Below are 23,576 nucleotides of genomic sequence, written 5' to 3' on the forward strand. Positions count from 1 at the left end.
GATACCCGTAATACACAATATATAAAGCACACAGCATAACAGCTGCACCAAAGCATAGGTACTCACATGATCAACGGATATGGGAACAATAACCGACAAAGACAGAGGGAACAGAGGGCACATATATAACATGCTAATCAGGGGAAATGGGAACCAGGTGTGTGTAATCAGACAAGACAGACCGGGGTTGATGATAATGAATCCCGTTCAGTGAAGCCTAGAAAGCCGGTGATGTAGACCTCCAGAACTGGTGAACAGAATGAGCAGCAGTACTGGGGTGATCCATGACATTAGTGGTTAGAGAGCTTGATTCCCGGGTCTGATGGGAAAAATATAGCAGTATTTTTTTTTATTTTGATTTAACTAGGCAACATCCCCACCGCATAATGCAACCACCAGGCTTCACCATAGGGACGGTGCCTGGTTTCTTCCAGACGTGACACTTGGCAATCAGGCCAAAGATTTCAATCTTGATTTCATCAGACCAGAGAATCTTGTTTCTCATGTTCTGAGAGTCCTTTAGGTGCCTTTTGGCAATCTCCAAGATGGGTGTCAATTGCCTTTTACTGAGGAGTGGCTTCCGTCTGGCCACTCCTCCATAAAGGCCTGATTGGTGGAGTGCTGCAGAGATAGCTGTCCATCTGGAAGGTTCTCCCATCTCCACAGAGGAACTCTGGAGCTCTGTCAGTGACCATGGTTTCCTTGGTCACCTCCCTGACCAAGGCCCTTCTCCCCCGATTGCTCAGTTTGGCCAGGTGGCCAGCTCTAGGAAGAGTCTTGGTGGTTTTAAACAACTTCCATTTAAGAATGATGGAGGCCACTGTGTTCTTGGGGGACTTCAATGCTGCAGAAATGTTTTGGTACCCTTCCCCAGATATGTGCCTCGACATAATGCTGTCTTTGAGCTCTACGTGCAACTCCTTCGACCAAATTGCTTGGTTTTTGCTTTGACATGCACTGTCAACTGTGGGACCTTATATAGACAGGTGTGTGCCTTTCCATATCATGCCCAATCAATTGAATTTACCACAGGTGGACTCCAATCAAGTTGTAGAAACGTCTCAAGGATGATCAATTGAAACAGGATGCAGCTGAGCTAAATGTGTAGTCTCATAGCAAAGGGTCTGAATACTTATGTAAATAAGGTATCTGTTTTTTCTTTTTAATACATTTGCAAACATTTCTAAAAACCTGTCATTATGGGGTAGGTTGATGAGGATTTTTCTTTTATTTAATACATTTTACAATAAGGCTGTAACGTAGCAAATTGTGTAAAAAGGGAAGAGGTCTGAATACTTTCTTTCGGAGGGGTTGGGATAAAAGCAAATAAATAAAGTGATCTTAATCTTAGGATTTCAGTTTCTAAAAAGTATTATGTCTTTTATTTTCCTTACAGACAAAGCCTAACGATTTTGGAATGAGCTACAGTGGCTGTAAAGAATGTGGTCCTGCTGCTCATCAAACAATTGTCGAAGTATATCGAGTAAAAGCAGGGGTCTAGCCAAAATCATCGCCCAAGTGATTTTTTGGGGGGGTAAAAGAAGACTAAAAACACTAGGAATTCAGCAACAAACAAAAAAGTTTCATGTAGGAGATCTACTCCCAGTTATTCGCACGGATAAAAAAAAAGAGACATGATTGCGTTTCAATGTAATCAAGGTAAGAAATTGTTATTTTCAAATACAATCTCCATTTGGGCTTAGTCAATCTGCTTAGTCAATATAGCTGCCTACCCGAGTTAGAGTGTCCTAAATTGTAACACAGACACACTTTGGTACACTTTTACAGTAAGTACACTAACATATAGATTCTTATGTTAATATGTCAATAGCATATACACACAGCCGTTAACATCTGTAACAAATAGCAAGCATTAAACTACTAAATCCTACCTGCTTTTACTTTTAATGCTTGAATAAGACAGCCCTTTTCTCGCTCCCCCACTCTCTGTTCTGAGACAATGCCCTCATTGAGGGTATAGTAGTAGGTGCGGCAGGGGACCACACAGACTCACACCAGGCTGAGTGCTGAAAAAGATCAGACCTGTGGCGTCATGACTAAGCAGAAAAGACACTCATCCCTTCCAATATCATTGTATCCTGTGTATGAGAGGCAGTGGTTGTCTGTGTTTGTGTTTATGTGTCCGTGTGTGCGTAGCATGCCGTTTGTGTGGCTGTGTTTGACAGGCCGTCACCTCACAGCTTACATTGAGGAAATACCTGCCAGACTTACATATCCTCCAGGATATCTGAAGGCTGGGGAAAACAATGGGACATTAGAATAGATACCTGTCCGTCTCCGTTTTCACGGGCACTTGAGACGGGAAGGGTGTAGTAATGGAGGCGTAACGTGGCAGCACAAGGACCTATTGTCTATTGTGTTGTGGGGGGGGGGGGGATTAGTCATTAAGGAGGAGGGATATTGGGCAGAGAGGAGTGGATGTTAGTAGTGTGAAGGGTTAAAGCTTAGATATATCAGGATGGATAAGGTAAAGGAGAGAATGTTAGACTGAGGGGTTACAAATCCTAGAGATATTGAGAGAGAGTGTGTGTGCTTGTACAGCAAATGAAATACAATAAAATTGTATTTGTCACATGCTCCGAATACAGCAGGTGTAGACTTTACCGTGAAATGCTTACTTACGAGCTCTTTCCCAACATGCAGTTAAAAAGTAATGATAATGTGTAAAAACAACTATAAAGGGAGTAGTAACACAATAAAATAACAATAACGAGACTATATACAAGGAGTACTGGTACCTAGTCAATGTTCCGGGGTACGAGGTAGTTGAGGTAATTTAGGTAATATCTACATGTAGGTAGGTTCTGTGGGGGTAAACTTCACGAGGCAATCAGGATAGATAATAAACAGAGTAGCAGCAGTATATGTGAAGATTGCGAAGGTGTGTGTGTGTGTGTGTGTGTGTGTGTGTGTGTGTGTGTGTGTGTGTGTGTGTGTGTGTGTGTGTGTGTGTGTGTGTGTGTGTGTGTGTGTGTGTGTGTGTTTGCAAGCCCTGCCGCATCTGATGAGCATCAGAGCTCATCAGTAGTAGGATTCAATCTTATTCCTGTATTGAGACTTTGCCTGTTTGATGCTTCGCTGGATGGTGTAGTGGGATTTCTTAAGTGTCCTGATTAGTGTATCACTCCTTGAAAGCGGCAGCTCTAGCCTTTAGCTCAGTGTGGATTTTGCCTGTAATCCATGGCTTCTGGTTGAGTTATGTGCGTACGGTCACTGTGGGGACAACGTTGTCGATGCACTCATTAATGAAGCGATGTGGTAAACTCCTGACTGATGTGATAAACTCCTGACTGATGTGGATGAGCAGTATATCATTCGCCTCCGAATCATTGAAGTAGAAATCCTCATCCAAATCGAGGTTAGTGATCGCTGTTGTGATTTACAGAAGCTTTTTTGGTCATAGGAAATGGCCAAAAATAATATATACAAAAAATATTATATACAAAAAGATCAACTTTAAAAAAAAACACAAAACAGCACAATTGTTCAGGAGCCTGTAAAACAGTTGGTATTCCCTCCAGCACCATTGTCTCTAGTTCTAGCACAGAGGATCAGCAGGGCCTGTTCACTTCCTGTGTCTATGGTAATTGGCTGATAGTTATTGATTCAAATTTGAGATCCAATCAAATCATTAGAATAAAAACTCAAAAAGTGAAAACACACATCCCGTTTTATATTCTGGGGAAAGAGTTATGTTTTTATTTCCCCGCCAACTTCTGCTACCTGTCCCATGCCACGCCAGGCTGTCCTTATCTCCTCTCCTGTCACCCTCCTATCGCACTGTCACTTCCACCAATTCTGTTATCAACAGGAAGCACAACTGTGGTTGGATAATGATGTATGATGATGTAGGTCTATGTAATGTGCGTGAGTGCTCATGTGTGTGTCAGTTTAGGTCAGCATCATCTCTGTGCAAAACTGTTTGAGCAGAGGCTTGTAAAGTCTATCTTCTCCGTGTTTTCAAGTCGTGCACGGTTGACATCCAGCAGACATAACAATAGAGCAGGAATACACAATTCCTAGAGAGTAGAGAGCACTAACATCTCCTTTTCATCATTCTGCCTGTGTCACAAATGGCTATTCCCTACATAGTACACTATTTCTGACCAGAGTCAAAAGTGCACTAATAGGGAACAGGGTACCATTTGGGACATGGCCCCTGTCTCTGTTCTCTAAGGTAGCAGACATTCCAGAGGATATGGAAGTAAAGAGGCCATGGGGCAGTTAGCACAGCTGACTGTGAGAGACAAAGTAAGGGGCAGAACAGGACGATGAAGGAAATTATTGAGGGATTGAGGAGAGAGAAAGCTGAACAGAAACCATGAGTTAAGCAACAACCCCCGTTAAACTGGGGTCGTATTTATGGTGGCAATAGAGATACAGGGAGGATTCCTGGGACCTGTAGGCTGGAGGTCTTGCCTCATAGTGAAAACCTACATACAGTATTCACATTGTTTTGGGAGAGACTTGAGGAGTAAGACTATTTCTGTAAGTCAAGTGGTGGGGCTACAAACTTGTGATTGTGGCTGCTCTCAGTGGTTACGATATACACCTATAGCACCCCCAGAACCGTATGTACTTTTGATTAATTACGATTTATGCCATAGTAAGACACATTGATCATTATAAGTTGAGAGAGAGAGAGGCTGTAAGGCCGCTCTCAACAAACCCAGTGAGACTCCGTAGCAGTGGAGACGGTCTGCCCTACTTCAGGTAGTACTTCCAGTGCTCCCTTATTCCTCCTGGTGGTTGTTAACACTCACAACGTTCTGATGTCACAAGGCAAAACACTTCTCTGTTTGTCCTGCCGTGGGCAACATAACCAAAGTCATTTCCAGCGACCACTGTTTGACTTGCACTGATTTGACACCAGAGAGTGCTGCCTACTCGAAGATTATATCCAAGGCCTGTTTAGTCTTATAGATAGATAGTATGGACAGGGAAGACCTGATCTTAGTTAGTCTTACTCTTTTCATTACTGCCCCCTTAAACCTTCCCCTCTTTCTTTCTTTCTTTCTCTTTCTTTGTCTCTCTCTCCTTCCTTCTCTCTCTTTCTTTTTCTTTCTTTCTTTCTCTCCTTCCATCATTTCTGGTTATTCTCTGACTTCTGCTTGTTTACCCTTTTCTCTTCCAGGCCGGTGTTTAAAAAGTGACTTCCTTGGTAGATTATTTCTCTCTGTTGTTCGTTATCATCCCCCCCGTCCTCTCATTCTTCTTCTCTCGTCAAGACCCTCAAGGAGATCTGCTCTGTACAGTATAGGCTTCAATGGTTAGGCTTGCAGGTTCAGTAATGAGGGACTTGTTTCGACCAAGAATGAACCCAAATGGCTGGATAGAATATACAGAATGTACTGTATGATGCTTCCGTGTGTGTGTGTTTGTGCGTGTATGCATCATGTGCCTTTATGCATGCTATCGTGTGTGTGTGTTTGTGTGCATGTGTGTGTATCATGTGTCTGTATAAATCATTTGGTATATGCATGTGTATATGACTTCTTTTATGTGTATGTTTGTGATTGAGTAGGCCTACTCCCCACTCTCTGATGTGCTCCACATCTCTCTGTCCCGGTATGACCTACAGTACGCCTCATATGACGTCACTTACTAAAGGGCAGGAGCACTGTAAAACAATGGAGATCACTACAAAGCAGTTCCCTTTAACAGAACAAGTCAGTATGTTTGCTCAACTAGTTTTGTTAACTACATTTTTCAAGCTATACATTTACAGTGATATTCACAGGGAAGTTGACAGGGATATGTGGTTTCTGCTGATGGTTTTACAGGAGCTAGAAGCAATGCCCTTGGACTCTTTCATGACTTTAGAATATGTCTCAAATGGCACCCTATTCCCTACATAGCGCACTACTTTTGACCAGAGCCATATAGGCCCTGGTCAGAAGTAGTGCACTATGTAAGGAATACAAGTGCTATGTGGCTATGCGTGATGCATGTGTGTGTATGCACAATAGGATATCTGTCTGTTAATACTGATCCCAATGGAAGATATGCAATTCAATGATGTCAATATGATGGATGGAAGTTAGACATTCCTCATCACCACCATGGAATTGGGTGAGGGTGGGCGTGTCATGGTGATATCCCTTCCCCCCCATTATTACTGAGCCATTTATCTCACCCCTTCTCTGGTGGGCACGCTGACAGATTGGAAAATCTGATTTTTTTACAAGCACACAGCTGTGGACACACAAACAGCAATGAGCTCTCTTGATGTGCAGTCAAGAGGAAAACTGGGTAACACTATCTGACAAAGCGAAAGGATCCCAGAGAGAATGTTTTAGTCTGTCCATCAGCGCAATGGCGGGAGACTAACCTTACACCAACGTTGTCCATGCAGCTGAACACTGGGGCTTCATTCCATTTACTTCCATCCAATAAGTTCTCCCATCCTGCTGGCGTTCAAACTAAAACTAGAAGTGACACAATGGTGACATGATGAACCAGTAATAGAGTCATATATCATGTTTAGTCATAAGAGCTGTATGGATCAGGTGTCGAATGATGCTGTTGAGATCTCGGCCGTTAAAAATCTTGCAGCCTTCACCTCTCGTCCCCTCTGTTATGATAAGAACCACATGCCCTTCCATATTTACAATATCACAATAGCCCATAATGCATTAAATATAAAATATAAAACAGAAATACCTTATTTACATAAATATTCAGACCCTTTGCTATGAGACTAGAAATTGAGCTCAGGTGCATCCTGTTTTCATTGATCATCCTTGAGATGTTTCTACAACTTGATTAGAGTCCCACCTGTGGTAAATTCTATTGATTTGACATGATTTGGAAAGGCAAACACCTGTCTACATAAGGTCCCACAGATGCAAGTGCAAGTCAGAGCAAACACCAAAACGTGAGGTCAAATGAATTGTCTGTAGAGCTCCGAGACAGGATTGTGTCGAGGCACAGATCTGGGGAAGGGTACCAAAAAATGTCTGCAGCATTGACGGTCCCCAAGAACACAGTGGCCTTCATCATTCTTAAATGGAAGAAGTTTGGACCCACCAAAACTCTTCCTAGAGCTGCCCCCTGGCCAAACTGAGAAATCGGGGGAGAAGGGTCAGGTAGATGACCAAGAACCCGATGGTCACTCTGACAGAGCTCCATAGTTCCTCTGTGGAGATGGGAGAACCTTCCAGAAGGACAACGATCTCTGCAGGCCTTTATGGTAGGACCACAGACTGGAGCGAAGGTTCACCTTCCAACAGGACAACGACCCTAAGCACACAGCCAAGACAACGCAGGACTGGCTTCGGGACAAGTCTCTGAATGTCCTTGAGTGGCCCTGCCAGAGCCCGGACTTGAACCTGATCGAACATCTCTGGAGAGACCTGAAATTAGCTGTGCAGCGACGCTCCCAATCCAACCTGACAGCTTGAGAGGATCTGCAGAGAAGAATGGGAGAAACTCCCCAAATACAGGTGTGCCAAGCTTGTAGCGTCATACCCAAGGGGACTCGAGTCTGTAATCGCTGCCAAAGATGCTTCAACAAAGTACTGAGTAAAAGGGCCTTAACACTTATGTAAATGTAATTTCATATTATTATTTTTTTTCATTTGAAAAAAATTCAAAAAAACTGTTTTGCTTTGTCATTATGGGGTATTGTGTGTTGATTGATAACAGGTATGTTTTTATTTTTACATTTTAATAAGACAAAATGTGCAAAAAGTCAAAGGGTCTGAATACTTTCCGAATGCACTGTATAAGAAACCATATACTGTATGCATTCCCAATAATCTAATGTGCTGTGTTTTTACTACAGCATAGTCTACTAGGGCAGTATGTCCTTCACGGCACAGTAACCGACACGGCTACTCCACCACCCTTGTCTTGATCAGTCTTGTCTTAACAGGTTAACTGAAGACTATACATTGGTGGCAGAGCGCTCTATTTTGTCAAACAAAAGGAACGTTTGTCTGCACAAAAATTATTACACAACCAACAAACACTGTTGTGTCAAATGAGTTGTAAATCAATTGTACAACCCGACTGTGTACGGGGGCCATATACAGTTGAAGTCGGAAGGTTAAAAAACACTTAGGTTGGAGTCAATAAAACTTGTTTTTCAACCACAAACTATAGTTTTGGCAAGTCGGTTAGGACATCTACTTTGTGCATGACACAAGTAATTTTTCCAACAATTGTTTACAGACAGAAAATAGAAGAAAATAGAAGTCTTGAAGGTGATGTCAGGTATTAGTGCTATGTGTTTTTCACTCACAGGACACTCTTTTCAAGTTGTCCTGCCAAATATCACTCCACAGCTACATTTACTGGGTGAAGTACCTGGCTCAAAAAGAGCCCTTACTCAGGATATAAAGTTATCTCAGTATGAGTCCCAAATGACACTCTATTCCTTATAAAGTGCACCCTGGGGCTCCGGTCAAGAGTAGTGTGCTATTCGGGACTCATCCTGAAGAGATCCCCCTGACTGACTGTCACAAACACATTTTTGAACTAATTTCTCCACCTGTTCTCCACCTCTCCCATTAGATAACTACACTTTCGCTCTTTCGATATTTGGAATATTCTGAACCCTTTTACCTCAGGCCTGTGAGTATATATACAGTATCTGACATATTTTTCATGCAACCAATAGATGTATTTTTCCATGATCTCTACTCTTTTCACCCAGTGTTATTTTGAATAGTGCTCATACTTTGGGGCAATGGAGGTCCCAGATGGCAGCAACATGTTAGTTTGAGAGGAAGGTAGGTCAGAAAAGTACCATTTCCTTTAGAATGTCCATATGGGGCACTCATGTCCTTACTGGACGTAGAGGTGATGAGGGAGGGAGGGAGGGAGGGAGGGAGGGAGGGAGGGAGGGAGGGAGGGAGGGAGGGAGGGAGGGAGGGAGGGAGGAGATTAATAGAAGAGAAGAGAAAGCAAACAAGACAGGGAACAAAGGGAAGCGAGAGTGAATTCAATAAACTGTTGATGTCTGGATTAAATATATATCATCCATAAGTTTACAGCATTAGTAGCACTGTATAAGATTCAACACGCATAAACAGTGCCTCTACGAAGCTACTGACACTTCATCAATCTTAGAGTGCATCATTAAACATAATGAAGCACTCGCTCCTGAAAGACGCTGCCCAAACAGTTGTCCCATAGAGTACACAATGGTAACTGGTGACCGGATGAACTGAAAGTCATTTCTCAGTGTCACCCTGCTAAGAAGACTGGCTGGTGTCCATTATGTGACAGAGCAGAGGCCTCTGGGTATCTTGTCTGCCTGGGGACATGGTGATGACAGTGCAGAATCAGTTACCCCCTCGAGGGACCATTGGAACCAGTGACATAATGGGAATCCCCAAATTAGTACATCCCAAATCCGATGACATCAGAGGGGAAGAGACAGGGGTAGAGGAGTGGACATTTGGGGAAAGAAGTGTCCCCTCTTCGTAATGGTTTGACCTACAGGTAACTGCCAAAATAAAGGAGACACCAACATAAATTGTCTTAACCCATAACAGTCTAAACTGGGGTGTGTGTGGGGGGATCATACCAAGGTTCATTATGCTATTGGATTTGGAATTTTAAGACCCCTTGAAGTATATTAAAAAAATGAAATACTGCTATTAGCCTATAACAAACACATGAACAGATTCACTACATGGAAAAACACATAGTCCTCCAGAAATCTAAAAGGAAGTTTGTTCTGAAGTCTCTGTCCTGTATCTGAGAGATAAGAAAGATCAGGAATATGTATATATATATATATATATATATATATATATATATATATATATATATATATATTTTACCCCTTATTTTTGGCACTAAAACAGTCTCCACATACTGTATACTTCCATCAATGTTCAACTGGTATTGGGGGACCTTAAGATGAGTGTTGTGAGGTCTGTACATGTGAGAGTCTCACCTTTCCACAGAGGGGGTCCTATTAGTGTGTAGCCTAAACTGTTAGGATGGTACAGACAGAAGTTGACAGATCGGCTGTACCGACTTCAGACGAGTCCCAATACGCTTTTAGGGGTCGTAGAGCAAAATGGAGAACACCATTGTATTGTTTCTGTAACAAGGACTATACAAATAGAATATGATAGATTAATGCAGTTCTAATGGGTGTTTGTACATAGTAGAGGGCCAGTCCCAATCTTAGACAGTAGGGAGATTGTTCCAATATCTAATGACCACAGATCAATAAAAATACTGGATTTTTCCCATCAGATATTCTGTAGTTGTGTACTGAAGACAATGGGAGACAGAGAGCTGGTTTCAAGCGCAGGGCGCAGTAGGTGATTATTGTAAAGGACCACAGGAGGAGGCAGGTAGCTGGGTCCAGGGGCAGGATGAAGGTCATACACAGGGGGTCCAAAAAGGCAACAGTGCAGGCAGAGAAAAGGCTAGTAACGTCGTCCGGGAGATCAGGCAACAGGAAATCCAATAGGCTAAAGTACAGGCAGTGACTAGGCAAAAGGCGTTGTTAGTGAGGCAGGCAAAAACTCCTACACGGGAGGAGTAAATTACAGGAAAACCAGCGCTCGAAGTAGAAGTGTGTCACAAAACGAACAATACCTCACAATGGTGGGGTGCAAAGAAATGAACTAAATAGTGAGTGATAATGACATACAGGTGTGTGAACAGGTGATCAGAATTCAGGTGATTGGGATCTGGAGAGTGAGCTGCGTTCAGGGGATCTATGTGTTTGAGAGTGTGAGCTGGAAAGTGGTCTGGAAAGTGAGCTGCATTCAGGGGATCTACGTGTTTGAGAGTGTGAATTGCAAGCAGACGTTACAAGTTGGGATGGGAATGCAAGTGTTGTTAGCAGTAAGGGTAACGTTGTCCCTAAACACTGATCTTGGGCAGTTTAGCATTTTCCCTACCAATGGTTAAGATTTGGATTGGGGAAGGGGAAGCTGATCCTACAGTAGATCTGTACCTAAAGCAAAACTTCACCCCCAAGCATGGGGAATCCAAGTGTTGTTTACAGTATATGCCATTGTGTTGTGATGCCAATAAACTGGTAATCACCCACCCACCACTCCTTTCAGACAGTCTCATTTAACAGACAAATACAGCCTTGTGCAAATAGACAAAATCAGACTCATGTAAAAGTACACACAGAGACACACCACAGACAGACACAGGCGGAAGTGAGTAGCTGTGAGAAGGAGAGTGGGGGTGCATGGCTTGGCTCTAGTGACCAGCAGCTGTGCAAACAGGCTGCAGTGATGTCAGAGCCATAGGGAATTGTGGGTAACACCACAGCAGGCCCACTTTGATGTGTTGGTTTTATGACTGCCCAGAGAGAGGGGGTCGGATTTGATGGGGTGTGCGTTGTGGTGTGTGTGTGTGTGTGTGTGTGTGTGTGTGTGTGTGTGTGTGTGTGTGTGTGTGTGTGTGTGTGTGTGTGTGTGTAGATGGTTGTGGTTGGGTAGTTATTACAAATATGACCAAAGGCCTATTACACACAGTACGTACATCAAAACACTATAACACAATAAGTGAATGCAGAACATTGTGTTCACCTACTGTAAGGACAGGAAGAGTATGTCATTTACAGCACTCTAACCGACGCAGTTACTCCACCACCCTTGTCTTAATCAGTCTGGTCTGAACTGATGTACTGTACATTGGCGGCAGAGCGCTCAAAAGTGCATGTGATGACTTGGCTACAACATAAAAATCAAGACACGAACAAAACACGAAACATAATTAACCAGCCACAGCTGCCACATGACAATGAGTGATATGAATGAATGATATGAAAGAGAGAGTTCAAGAGAGGGGGAAAGGAGGGAGGTGAAGAAAGCCATCTCCAAACAAGTGCCCCCACGGCGTGACTTCCAGAATGCTAAAGGTACAAACTCACCCTCTTTCCCTCCCTAGGCCTCTGAGTGCTGGGAAAACACAGGAGAGACCCGTGGGGCACTATGCCAGATGTGCCAAGACATACCAGCCGACCAGCACAGGATCAAAGACCTAGGGAGTCAGGATAAGGGGCAGTGTAGCAGAGCGAGGGGGGGGGGGGGTTGTGTTATTAGAGGAAAGGCGGGAAGGGTGAGACAAAACAGGAGTGCCCATAGTGGTCTAGCTAGGCTTGGGGCCTTTCCTCTCTCTTTCTTTCCACTCTCTTCATCTCTTTCCTGTCCACCTCTCCATTTCTGTAATATAAAAGAGAATTCTTGCTTTCATACTTTGATCAAACCATATGTATTTCCTTTTCTTTCTGTAATAGTAATGATTATCAGATGATTTCAAAATGGAGACGTCAACAGATGTGCTGCCTTTGCTATGTTCATGCAGTAGCTGGGCACTGGCCTCCATTGGTCGATAAATCAGTGTGAAATTGGTATTCCACAATACTTTCTTCTCTAAAAGGGGGCACCAATGCCAGCTTGCCGTTCTTGGACTTTCTCCATCTCTCTCTCTTTCTCATGTTTTATGGACCATCAACTTAGCCTGAGGGAAATGAAAAATCCCTGTCTAACTCACTTTTTCTGGTCTATGTAGCTCTGTGGTGTCTCCTCTCACTGTAATGAGCAGTTGCCTGGAAGCATGAAGATTCAGAGACCAAGTTTGAAATACTACCAACAGAAATCATTTGTGAGGGGAAAGCACTTGACCCAATCACCTATCGTAGAAAGTAGGGTAAGGGTAGAACGCCAATTCCTTGACTCTCCAATTGCGACGATCACTTACAAGAAAATGTTCCCCAAAAAATGTAGGTCACTGCATTCCATGAGCTTGAGTTCTCTCTCTCTCTCTAAGTCTTTGGGAGCTTGTTCCAACTTGATGATATTGTTAAATAAAGGTACTCAGGCTGGGTTGTGGAGGTAGGTGCTCACTGTGCTAAAATGTGTCAGGGCATACACCACTGTACCAATCGTGCTGTGCCCAAGCCAAGCCTGTCCCCATGCTTGTCCTGTTTGAGATTATGTGAATATGAGATGCCCACAGTTTATAGCATGTGGAATATGAAAATCATTGAGCATATCTGGGGGCATTTGAAAAACAGTATCAATAAATTAACCTATGCCGCTATAGTGTAATAATAGGCATATACTGTATTTGAATTTCATGACTAGAGTTGGTAGATGCTTCAAGAATGGGTGTAAAATGTGTGAGTAGGCCTACTCAATTGAATTTTCAAAGTGTACTGCAACGGCACAGTTGATTATTGGGAATACATACAGTATATGGTTGCTTATATTAGGGTGATATAACTGCTTCATTTGTAAATCGGGAGGTGTCGGAAACAAAAAGTGAGTGCTAGAGGGTGGTGACCTCCTGAGTTTGGAAGAACAGGTGTTGTGCCAAAAATCTCCCCCCTGACAGAATTCTCCCACCCCCCTTCAAGTGAACATGCGAGCACTAAATTCTTCATTGCTGCGACTTGCTTGCTAGTTGAGATTTCTGCTCTTCACTCCATTGTCAGTTCAGCCTACATTTCACAGATTTTAGTAGCTGAAAGCGTTGTTTTTTTAAACCCCCTTCCATCTTGGGACTGCAAGGCCTGGCACACTTCATAATCATTTTGGTAGCTCATGTTGACCAGTAGTGTGTGCCACAGAAAGAATTGGACTCTAGCTACAAAATTAAGGAAATTAGAATGGGGGGGGGGGGCTTGCCAAAATCCTCCCACCCCCCACCTTCTAATTTCTTTAGTCAAATACTTTCTGCGGCACACATCCGAGTCAAATGCTTTCTACAGAACAAACTTCACATCAGGATAGGCAACCAAAATTAATAATTAATGTATGTGTGTTATATTAAACAGAGGAGGGAGTAAAATGTAGGCAAGCAACAAACATTTCAGAACAACTAATAGTCGAATAAGACATGGGAGAGATGACGAATTTTGTCATCTTTGTCAAAGAATTTTGTCATCTTTGTCAAAGAATTTTGTCATCTTTGTCAAAGAATTTTGTCATTTATAGACTAATACACTTGAAACAAAAGCCAAACCGAAAACTGCATACATTAACAGTGATCAAAAGGCACAAATAAAAAATTATTTCTGCTACTAAGATCAGTGAAATGTAGGCTAAACTAACAACAGAGTGAAGAGCAGAAATCTCAACTAGCAAGCAATTCACAACAATGAAGAATTCACGTTCACGCGAAGGGGGGGGGGAGAGAAATCTGTCAGGGGGGGAAAGATATCTGTCAGAGGAGAGATTATCAGCGCAACACCGGCAGGATCAGGCTCAAATTTAGCACTGGGTGATATACTAGCCTCGAGGCCCACTAGCCTTTTCTCCGTTCATGGTCATGTCCCAGCTAGCACAGTGGATCTGGGCCGATTCCGGCTAAGAGTCGGGGGCACTCAGAGGAGAGTCTGACTCGGCTGACATCATGTGGCCAGAGTCTGGGCTGCCTTCGGCAGTTTTACTTATGGCTGAGATACGAGGTTTGAGCTCGGGCCGATTCCGGTATGAGTTATCTGGCCCAAATGTATTACTTGGGGCTCGGGCCGATTCCTGCGTGAGTAATCTGGCCCAAATGTATTACTTGGGGCTAGGGCCAATTCCGGTGATAGTTATCTGTCCCAAATGTATTACTTGGGGCTCGGTCCGTTTGGGGCTACTCTCTGGCAGATGATTACACGGGCTATGTTACATATAATTTTTGTTATTATTTATTTTTCCATATTTTCTCATTGTTTCTGTGATCAAAAAATTGCAATTAACATTTAAATTCATTGTGTAGTATTTTAGCATTTTTATACTTTGTGCAAGGCAATTGATAAGCATGAAAAAGTTTATGGATTGATCCTCCCGAGTGGCACAGCAGTCTAAGACACTGCATCGCAGTGCAAACTGCATTGCTACAGATGCTGGTTTGAGACCCATGCCGACCACGACCGGGAGACCCATGAGGCAATGCACAATTGGCCCCGCGTCGTCGGAGTTAGGGGAGGGTTTGGCCAGCCGACATGTTTTTGTCCCATCGCGCTGTAGCAACTCCTGTGGTGGGCTAGGCGCTGACATGGTCACCAGGTGTACAGTGTTTCCTCCGACACAATTTTTTTTTTTTTGTGGATGGGTATAATTTGAAAGTATAAAATGCATGATAGTAATTAATAATAATTTAGTAATTATTCATTTTTTATAAATGTATTTAAATTTGCATCGGGCTGCTTCTGTGGGGATTCTGGTAAGATGACGGCAAAGTCAGCTGAATTCCGATAGACGGTAATAGCACAATGTATTTGGGCCAATTCTGGGCAGTCATTCATTTTGATTCCAGGCCAAGACCGACACCCGATTCCGGGCCGATTCAATCAGTTCCGGGCCCCTGGATGAGGGCCACTCCTGGCTGATTCCTCATTGCTAGCGATGTTATGGCATGAGAACAATAGAGTTAACTACAACATATGGGAGCAGGGTAGTGATATACAGCACTGCAAATAGGGAATAGTAAGTAGTTCTTATCATGACAGATGGGACGAGAGGCGAAGGCTGCAAGGTTCTTAACGGCCGAGATCTCAACAGCATCACTCCACACCTGATCCACACAGCTCTTATGACTAAACATGATATGACTCCATTACTGGTTCATCATGTCACCATTGTGTCCCTTGTAGTTTTAGTTGCAACGCCAGCAGGATGGGTAAAGTTAGTGGATGGAAGTAAATGGAATGAAGCCACAGTGTTCAGCTGTTGGAGTAAGGTTAGTCTCCTGCTGTTCTGTTGATGGACAGACAAAAACATTCTCTCTGGGATCTTCTCGCTCTTTCAGATAGTGTCACCCAGTTTGCCTCGCCACTGCACACTAGAGCTCATTACTGCCTGTGTGATTACAGCTGTGTGCTCGCAGTCATTCTGATCTGCCAATCTTTCAGCCTACATATCAGAGAAGGGGTGAGATAAACGGGGCAGTAATAGGGGTTTCACCGTGACACGCCCACCCTCACCCAATTCCAGACCAGCGATGGTGGTGGTGAGCAATGTTAAACTTTCCTCCGTCATAATGACTTCATTGACTTGCATATGTTCCATTGGGATCAGGAGTGACAGGCGGATATCCACACGATGCCCCTGCGGATGCAGCTATTTCGGAAGAAAAGGGTCGTAAATCATAACATGGAAACATGCAGAGCTTTATCTAGGCTCCTTTATGAATGAGGCCTGAGTGGCATTTCAGAGACCTTGTGTACATGTGGAGCTGCACAAATAGACGATTGATAGCTAAAATACTGAAAGGTGCTCCTCAATCCTTGAGACGACTAATAGCTGCTGACTTGTCACTGCTGATGCAGCACAGGTTAGAGAAACAGTTTGGTAATGTGAGGTTGAAGGTTCAAGTGACGTAATTACGGCACTTTATGCTTTTACCGTAGTCAATTGGTCAGAGGTTCACGCACAGCAGATTCTCGTCAGAGAGGGGAGATTCCTGATTCCTCATCAACCAGAGATGCTGACTGCAGGTCTTGGCTGTGATTAGATGGTTAGACAAGGGCTTTCTTAGCCCCGGGCTGCTTGCCTTCCTGCCTGCCTGTTATTGGGAAAAGTAAGGGTATTCGATCCCCTTAGGCCAGGCAGGGTGTGTTTGGGCGGAATGCAAATCCAAGTGTGTCACTATCTCAGCACACCTTTTCCTCTCCCTCAACCCAGATCACCACCTCGCTCTCTCTCTCTCTTTCCCAAACATAGTTCTGAATCACAGAGAATTTACTGAAAGGAAGAGTGGGACCAGCATGACAGGGCAGGAGAGGTTTGGTGGTGGATGGGGAGGTGGGGTACTTTCGCCCCTCTCCCGCTCCCTTTTCAGGAACCCCTGATTCATGCAGATCAGAGCAGCAACACAGCAATGCTGCACACTTGAAATTTGCTTTACTGAAGCCATGACTGGGCCAAGCTTTCATGCAAAACATAAAATTTTACCCCAAAGAGGGAAAATATTGCAGTCAAAGGAAAAAAGACTGGCATGTGGTAAATGTGGTCAATCACAAAGGTTCCTAGGGAGGTTGTAGAGGGAACTCAATCAGAGGGACACAGGAAGCACAATTTGGAATTTGGAATGGAATTTAATTGCAAAACATTGGCACTGCAAACAGTTGCGTCTGAGTTGAAAGAGAAGGTAACTGACAAATAAATGAAATGACAAATTTCTGAAATGTGCTTGATTAACCAGCGTAGGCTACCGAAAATTGTGGAAATGATCTGTGTTACATGGGGCCCATGTTATTCTGAACTATAAAGCAAGAAGAACAAGCTTTTAACATGCTTTTAAAAATCCCCCCTCGAACGCCTGTCGCGATGTTATAACCCACTGTTTGTCACAACATCCTTAAATCGTGTTTTGATGCAGCTTTCTGGGATGTCATGTTTTCTCCTTTTTCTCATTAAGTTGGGTTGTTGACTTTTCCAAGTCCACTCTCATGTCTGGCGGAGTGGAGGGCGCATCCCAAATGGAACCCTATTCCTTAAATAGTGCACTACTTTTGACCAAAGTAGTGCACTATGTAGGGTATATAGTCCAGCCACAGTGGAGCAAAGCAACACATTTTTCAGAGATTTGTTGAGATTAATATTATATTATTGATTCCCTCCCAATGGCTTCCCAGGGCCATCAAAGAGACTGACACACTGCCGGGGAGTTTGTAATCATGTTGTAACGGTTCTCCTCGTCATCTGAGGAAGAGTAGTCAAGATCGGACCAATGCGCAGCGTGGTATGTGTCCATGTTAATATTTAATAAATCAACTGAACACTGAATAACAAAACAACAAAGTGAAAGACAGAAACAAAACGAAACAGTTCTGTATGGTGCAGACACACAACAGAAAATGATCACCCACAAAACACAGGTGGGAAAAGGCTACCTAAGTATGATTCTCAATCAGAGACAACGAACGACAACCTGCCTCTGATTGAGAACCATACTAGGCCAAAACACGTAGAAAATATAACATAGAAAAAAGAACATAGACAACCCACCCCAACTCACGCCCTGACCAACCTAACGCAAAGACATAAAAAATAAACTAAGGTCAGAATGTGACAGTCAAACCTGAACCTATAGGGGAGGGTTTGGGTGGGCGTCTGTCCGCGGTGGCAGCTCTGGCGCGGGACGTGGACCCCACTCCATCATAGTCTTTGCCCGCTTAAGTGACGCCTTTGGAGCGGCGACCCTCGCCACCCACCTCGGACTGGGGACCCTTGCAGCGGGTCCCGAATAGATGGGAGATTCCGGCAGCACCGGACAGGCGGGAGACTCCGGCAGTGCCGGCTTGAAGGGCGTCTACGGCAGATCCGGAGTGACGGGCGGCTCTGGCAGCTCCTGGCTGACGTGACACATGTAAGGAGTGTAATGGAATGTTATGAGTACAGTAAGTGACACAAACCTGGCAAAGACTAGTTTTAGGTCATAAGCAGAGGAAAATAAGAAGAAAACAAGTCTAAATGTGCTTGATTTGTGAGTGTGCGTGTGTGCATGCAAGTGTGTGTGCGTGTATGTGTGCACGTGCCTTTCTGGCGCCAACTCTAAGTCAGCAGGTAAAACATATCTCAGTCGGGACAGCGAGAGGACATGCTGTTTGTCATCACCATGGAAGAATAAGTATATACACAGCCTTTTGGTGGGAACCGAAAAGACGAGATGCGTGTTCCGACCCCCTTGGGCAGGTTTCTTCATGTCACAATCCAACGTTCCCTGCATTTTTTCCTCGTTTGTGGAAAGACTTACTTTCAAGGACACTTCTGAGGAGCCTGAAAAAATATTAGTTTTGGAACGCTCCCAAAATCCTCCTCTCATCTGTCAAGTCAATGAGGTCATTGAGGCTATCGAACGCCTGAAAAAACATGCTGTACAGCAGACATATTTCAATTTGCACAAGACACATACTGACCTTGTTCTCGTGCTAGCCTGAAAGTGTGTTGAGGAAGGAACATCATTCGACACAAAGAAGATTCAGGCACAGGCAAAGTGCACACCTACACACGTACGAATTGTGAAATTAGAATAACTCAACTGGTGAATTGATCTATTGAACTGAGATTTTTGGATTGGCAGCTACAAGGACTAATCTGAGATGGAAAATGACAGTTTCCCATGAGACACTGGGGCCCTACTGGTCCTAGGTAGAGTCCAGTACAGGCTGCTATTTAGTTGTAAGCGTACAAATGATAAAATACAGTACGACAGGATCTTTATAAAATGTAGCTCTTCATCAGCAGGCATGTTTGTGTGTCTCTGGCCATGATCAACTGAAATGGACCTAATTACCTGGGTGGTCTTAAAGCGCAGTATGATATGCAGGTAGAATACAACCAATTACAATTCAATATGTTGACAAATGACTATTTCGCCCCCCTTCTTAAAAAAAAGTAACATTTTCTACCTATTTTCAAGCTTTTCTTTTGAACTCAAGGTAAGTAACCATGTACACTGCATACTGCACCAACTGCATACTGCATCAGCATAACAGACTCTGAAACAATAATTCAACATACTGTTACTTTTAGAGCCATGATTTCTAAGCAACTCAGCTTTTCACTGTAGCAATTGCATCTCAACATTTCAAACAAATACAATACGATAGCATTTCAAGTGTTCAATAACAAAGTTAACAGTCTGGAACTATTTTAGGACAGTGATCTGCCTCCACTCTTTGACATTTCACAGGTTTAGGACAGCTCTTGGCTTGACCTCTCTTCCTGACCTTGTGTGGTATGAAGCTGAGCATGCTTCTGTGTCAGTCAATAGTTCTTGTGGTGTTGCAGGTAATATGGTGTGTGTTGTGTTGCGTGTGTGTTTAGTCCATCACATTCTCTTTCAGGGTTCATCTCGTCTGTGTGTTGTTCTTTTGTATTAAGTAGGTTACAACGATTGTGGTAGTACACCGGTCCTTCTGCAGTGCGGATATGATATGAAAGTTCAGCGTCAGCTGGCTGGATGACGACTGCTGGCTTCCAGAGGCCATGCTCCTGGATTCTAACTGACTCTCCATCATTCAGTGGTGTACCTGACCTGTCGTAGTATCGCTTTTGGTGTTGTTGTATCTGTGCACGTTTTGCATGCATTTCCTTGTAGCTGACGACTTCCGGTTGCAGCTGATGGTTGGTGCTGGGAAGGATTTGATTGAAGTCTGCGGCTCAAACCAAATGTCCCGTGCTCTTTGTTTAAACTTTTCCATGCCCATGTGTCCAGCATCTCTTCTCTGAGACTGGTAGGAATGATGATTTTCTCTCCTTTTGAAAATTGTTCCGTTGATCTGTGATAGTTCATCACAATGGTTCCAGAAATCTGAGAACCATTTTCTCCTCTGGCCATCCATCCTGTATGACTTTCCTCAGCTGTGTGAGTTGTGTGCCCTTTTTTGTTTCTGCTCAGATTTCCTTCAGTTTTGTGTTACTAACTGGTAAGTTTCTGTATACTGTGTGCACCTGCATGTCCATGCCTACACTGATGCTGCCATCCTTCTAGGTAAGAAACTTCCTGGAGAGTGTGTCTGCGACAGGGATATCTTTGCCTGGACAGTGAGTGATTGTGATGTTGTATTTTCGTAGTTGAAGGATCACTCTCTGTATCCTTTGTGGGGCTGTGGCCCGCTGTTTCCTCATGATTGATTCGAGGGGCTTGTGGTCGGATTCCACAATGACTTGTCGTCCATAGACGTACCAATGGAAACGCTAACATCCGAACAGAATGGTTTCCAGCGCCTTTTCGATTTGAGCATAGTTGATTTCAACAAGCGTAGCCGATGGGCTTTGCTTGTCCCAGAGCAACTCAGTGGACTGCATTAGCAGCTGTCGCAGTGGTGCGTTAGTATTGGAGAGGCTGGGTGCGAACTTGGCTAAGTAGTTGATCATACCAAGCACTGTTTCCAGCTCTGCGAGGTTAATTGAGTGGCTCCATTCCATTCGCTGTGAGAAGATGTCCGAAGTACCTGACCTCTGTAGCGCCAACTGTGCTCTTCTTGGGGGTTGAGCCCTTGACTCTTCTCTCGCGGGATCGCACAGAGGTTTCTGTCGTGTTCCTCTTTGGTCGACCATAGACAAGGATGTCGACCACAATTGCCACAACTCCATCGAGTTGTGGCAATTGTACATCTTTGTACATCTTGTTGATCTTTCGCTGAAACTCGTCTTGGGCTGAGATAAAAGACAGGCAATGCCTGTCGACGTGCCTTGGATCTCCTGTGCTTTCACATTCCCTCTGCAGACTACGTCAGTAGGGCAGCGCTCATGGCCTGTCTGGCACTATCACAAATGTGTCAAAATTAGTGCACTATAAAGGAATGGGGTGCCATTTGGGACTCGGCTCCGTCTCTCCTCCAGGCTGTTTTAATTTGATCCATCTATAAAACTTGGAAGCTGATACCCAGCAGGACCCGGGTAACGATCGAACAGCTTTTATTTGATCTTTATTTAACCAGGTAGCCTAGTTGAGAACAAGTTCTCATTTGCAACTGCGACCTGGCCAAGATAAAGCAAAGCAATTCGAAACGTACAACAACACAGAGTTACACATGTAATAAACAAAACATAGTCAATAACACAGTAGAACTAAATAAAATAAAAAGTATATATATACAGTGAGTGCAAATGAGGTAAGATAAGGGAGTTAAGGCAATAAATAGGCCATGGTGGCGAAGTAATTACAATATAGCAATTAAAACACCCGAAATTTTAGATGTTCAGAAGATGAATGTGCAAGTAGAGATACTGGGGTGCAAAGGAGCAAGATAAATAAATAAATACAGTATGGGGATGAGGTAGGTAGATTGATGGGCTGTTATAAGACCTGACATAAATATTCAAGGTGCAGCAACAGGAACTGTAAAAGGTACAGAGTGGATGTGTACCATTTTCCCTCATGTTTGCTGCTTGTGAGAGTGCACAAACAGAGTGTACATATAATTTGAAACATATATACACACACACACACAAATTAACAGATACTGTGTTATTCACTGAAATGTAGTTTGAGGCCCTGCCTCAAAATGTAACCAGGACTAGCCAAAATACAAACGTACAGTATCACAATGTGTACATTCTAGATTCCAGATGGAAGATTTATATTTCATAGCAGTTTCCAATTACCTCTGCATACTACCTTGATCTATCACATCCTCAGTTAAGACTCCATACTGTGAGAACATACAGGACATACAGTGCATTCGGGAAGTATTCAGACCCCTTGACTTTTTCCACGTTGTTATGTTACAGCCTTATTCTAAAATTGTGAGTTGTTTTTCCTCAATCTACACACAATTCCCCATAATGACAAAGCAAACTATTCAGACCCTTTGCTATGAGACTTGAAACTGTTTCCATTGATCATCCTTGAGATGTTTCTACAACTTGATTGGAGTCCACCTGTGTTAAATTAATTTGATTTGAACTTGAAAAGGCACACACCTGTCTATATAAGGTCCCACAGTTGACAGTGCATGTCAGAGCAAAAACCAAGCCATGTGGTTAAAGGAATTGTACTAGAGCTGCGAGACAGGTTTGTGTCTAGGCACATTTATACAGCATTGAAGGTCCCCAAGAACACAGTGGCCTCCATCATTCTTAAATGGAAGACGTTTTGAGCCACCAAGACTCTTCCTAGAGATGAACCCCATCCAACTGAACAATAGAGGGAGAAGGGCCTTGGTCAGGGTGGTGACCAAGACCCCGATGGTCACTCTGACAGAGCTCCAAAGTTCCTCTGTGGAGATGGGAGAGCTTCCAGCAGGACAACCATATCTGCAGCAATCTACCAAGCAGGCCTTTATGGTAGAGTGGCCAGATGGAAGCCACTCCTCAGTAAAAAGCACATGACAGCCTGCTTGGAGATTGCCAAAGGCACCTAAAGGACTCTCAGACCATGAGAAACAAGATTCTCTAGTCTGATGAAACAAAGATTATTTTTTGGTCTGAATGCCAAGCATAACGTCTGGAGGAAACCAGGCACCGCTCATCACCTGGTCAATACCATACCTACAGTGAAGCATGGTGGTGGCAGCATCATGCTGTGGGGATGTTTTTCAGCGACTGGAAAACTAGTCGGGATCAAGGGAAAAAAGAACAGAGCAAAGTACAGAGAGAATGAAAACCTGCTCCAGAGCACTCAAGATCTCACACTGGGGGGGGGGGGGGGGGGCGAAGGTTCACTTTCCATCAGGACAACAACCTTCACCATACAGCCAAGACAATGCAGGAGTGGCTTCAGGACAAGTCTCTGAATGTCCTTGAGTGGCTCAGCCAGAGCCCGGACTTGAACCCAATCTAGCATCTCTGTAGAGACCTGGAAATAGCTGTGCAGTGACCCTCCCAATCCAATCTGATATAGCTTGAGAGGATCTACAGAGAAGAATGGGGGAAACTCCCCAAATACAGGTGTGTCAAGCTTGAATTTTCACACTCAAGAAGACTTGAGGCTGTAATCGCTGCCAAAGGTTCTTACAGGGTACAGGGTCAGGGTCTGAATACTTATTATTGTGTATTGTGTGTAGATTGATGAGGGAAAAATTATTTAATCAATTTCATAATATGGCTGTAATGTAACAAAATGTGGAAAAAGTCAAGGGGTCTAAATACTTTCTGAAGGCACTGTATGTCTGGAAA

Source organism: Oncorhynchus kisutch, linkage group LG16, assembly GCF_002021735.2.
Source record: "Oncorhynchus kisutch isolate 150728-3 linkage group LG16, Okis_V2, whole genome shotgun sequence".
NCBI classification, from domain to species: domain Eukaryota; kingdom Metazoa; phylum Chordata; class Actinopteri; order Salmoniformes; family Salmonidae; genus Oncorhynchus; species Oncorhynchus kisutch.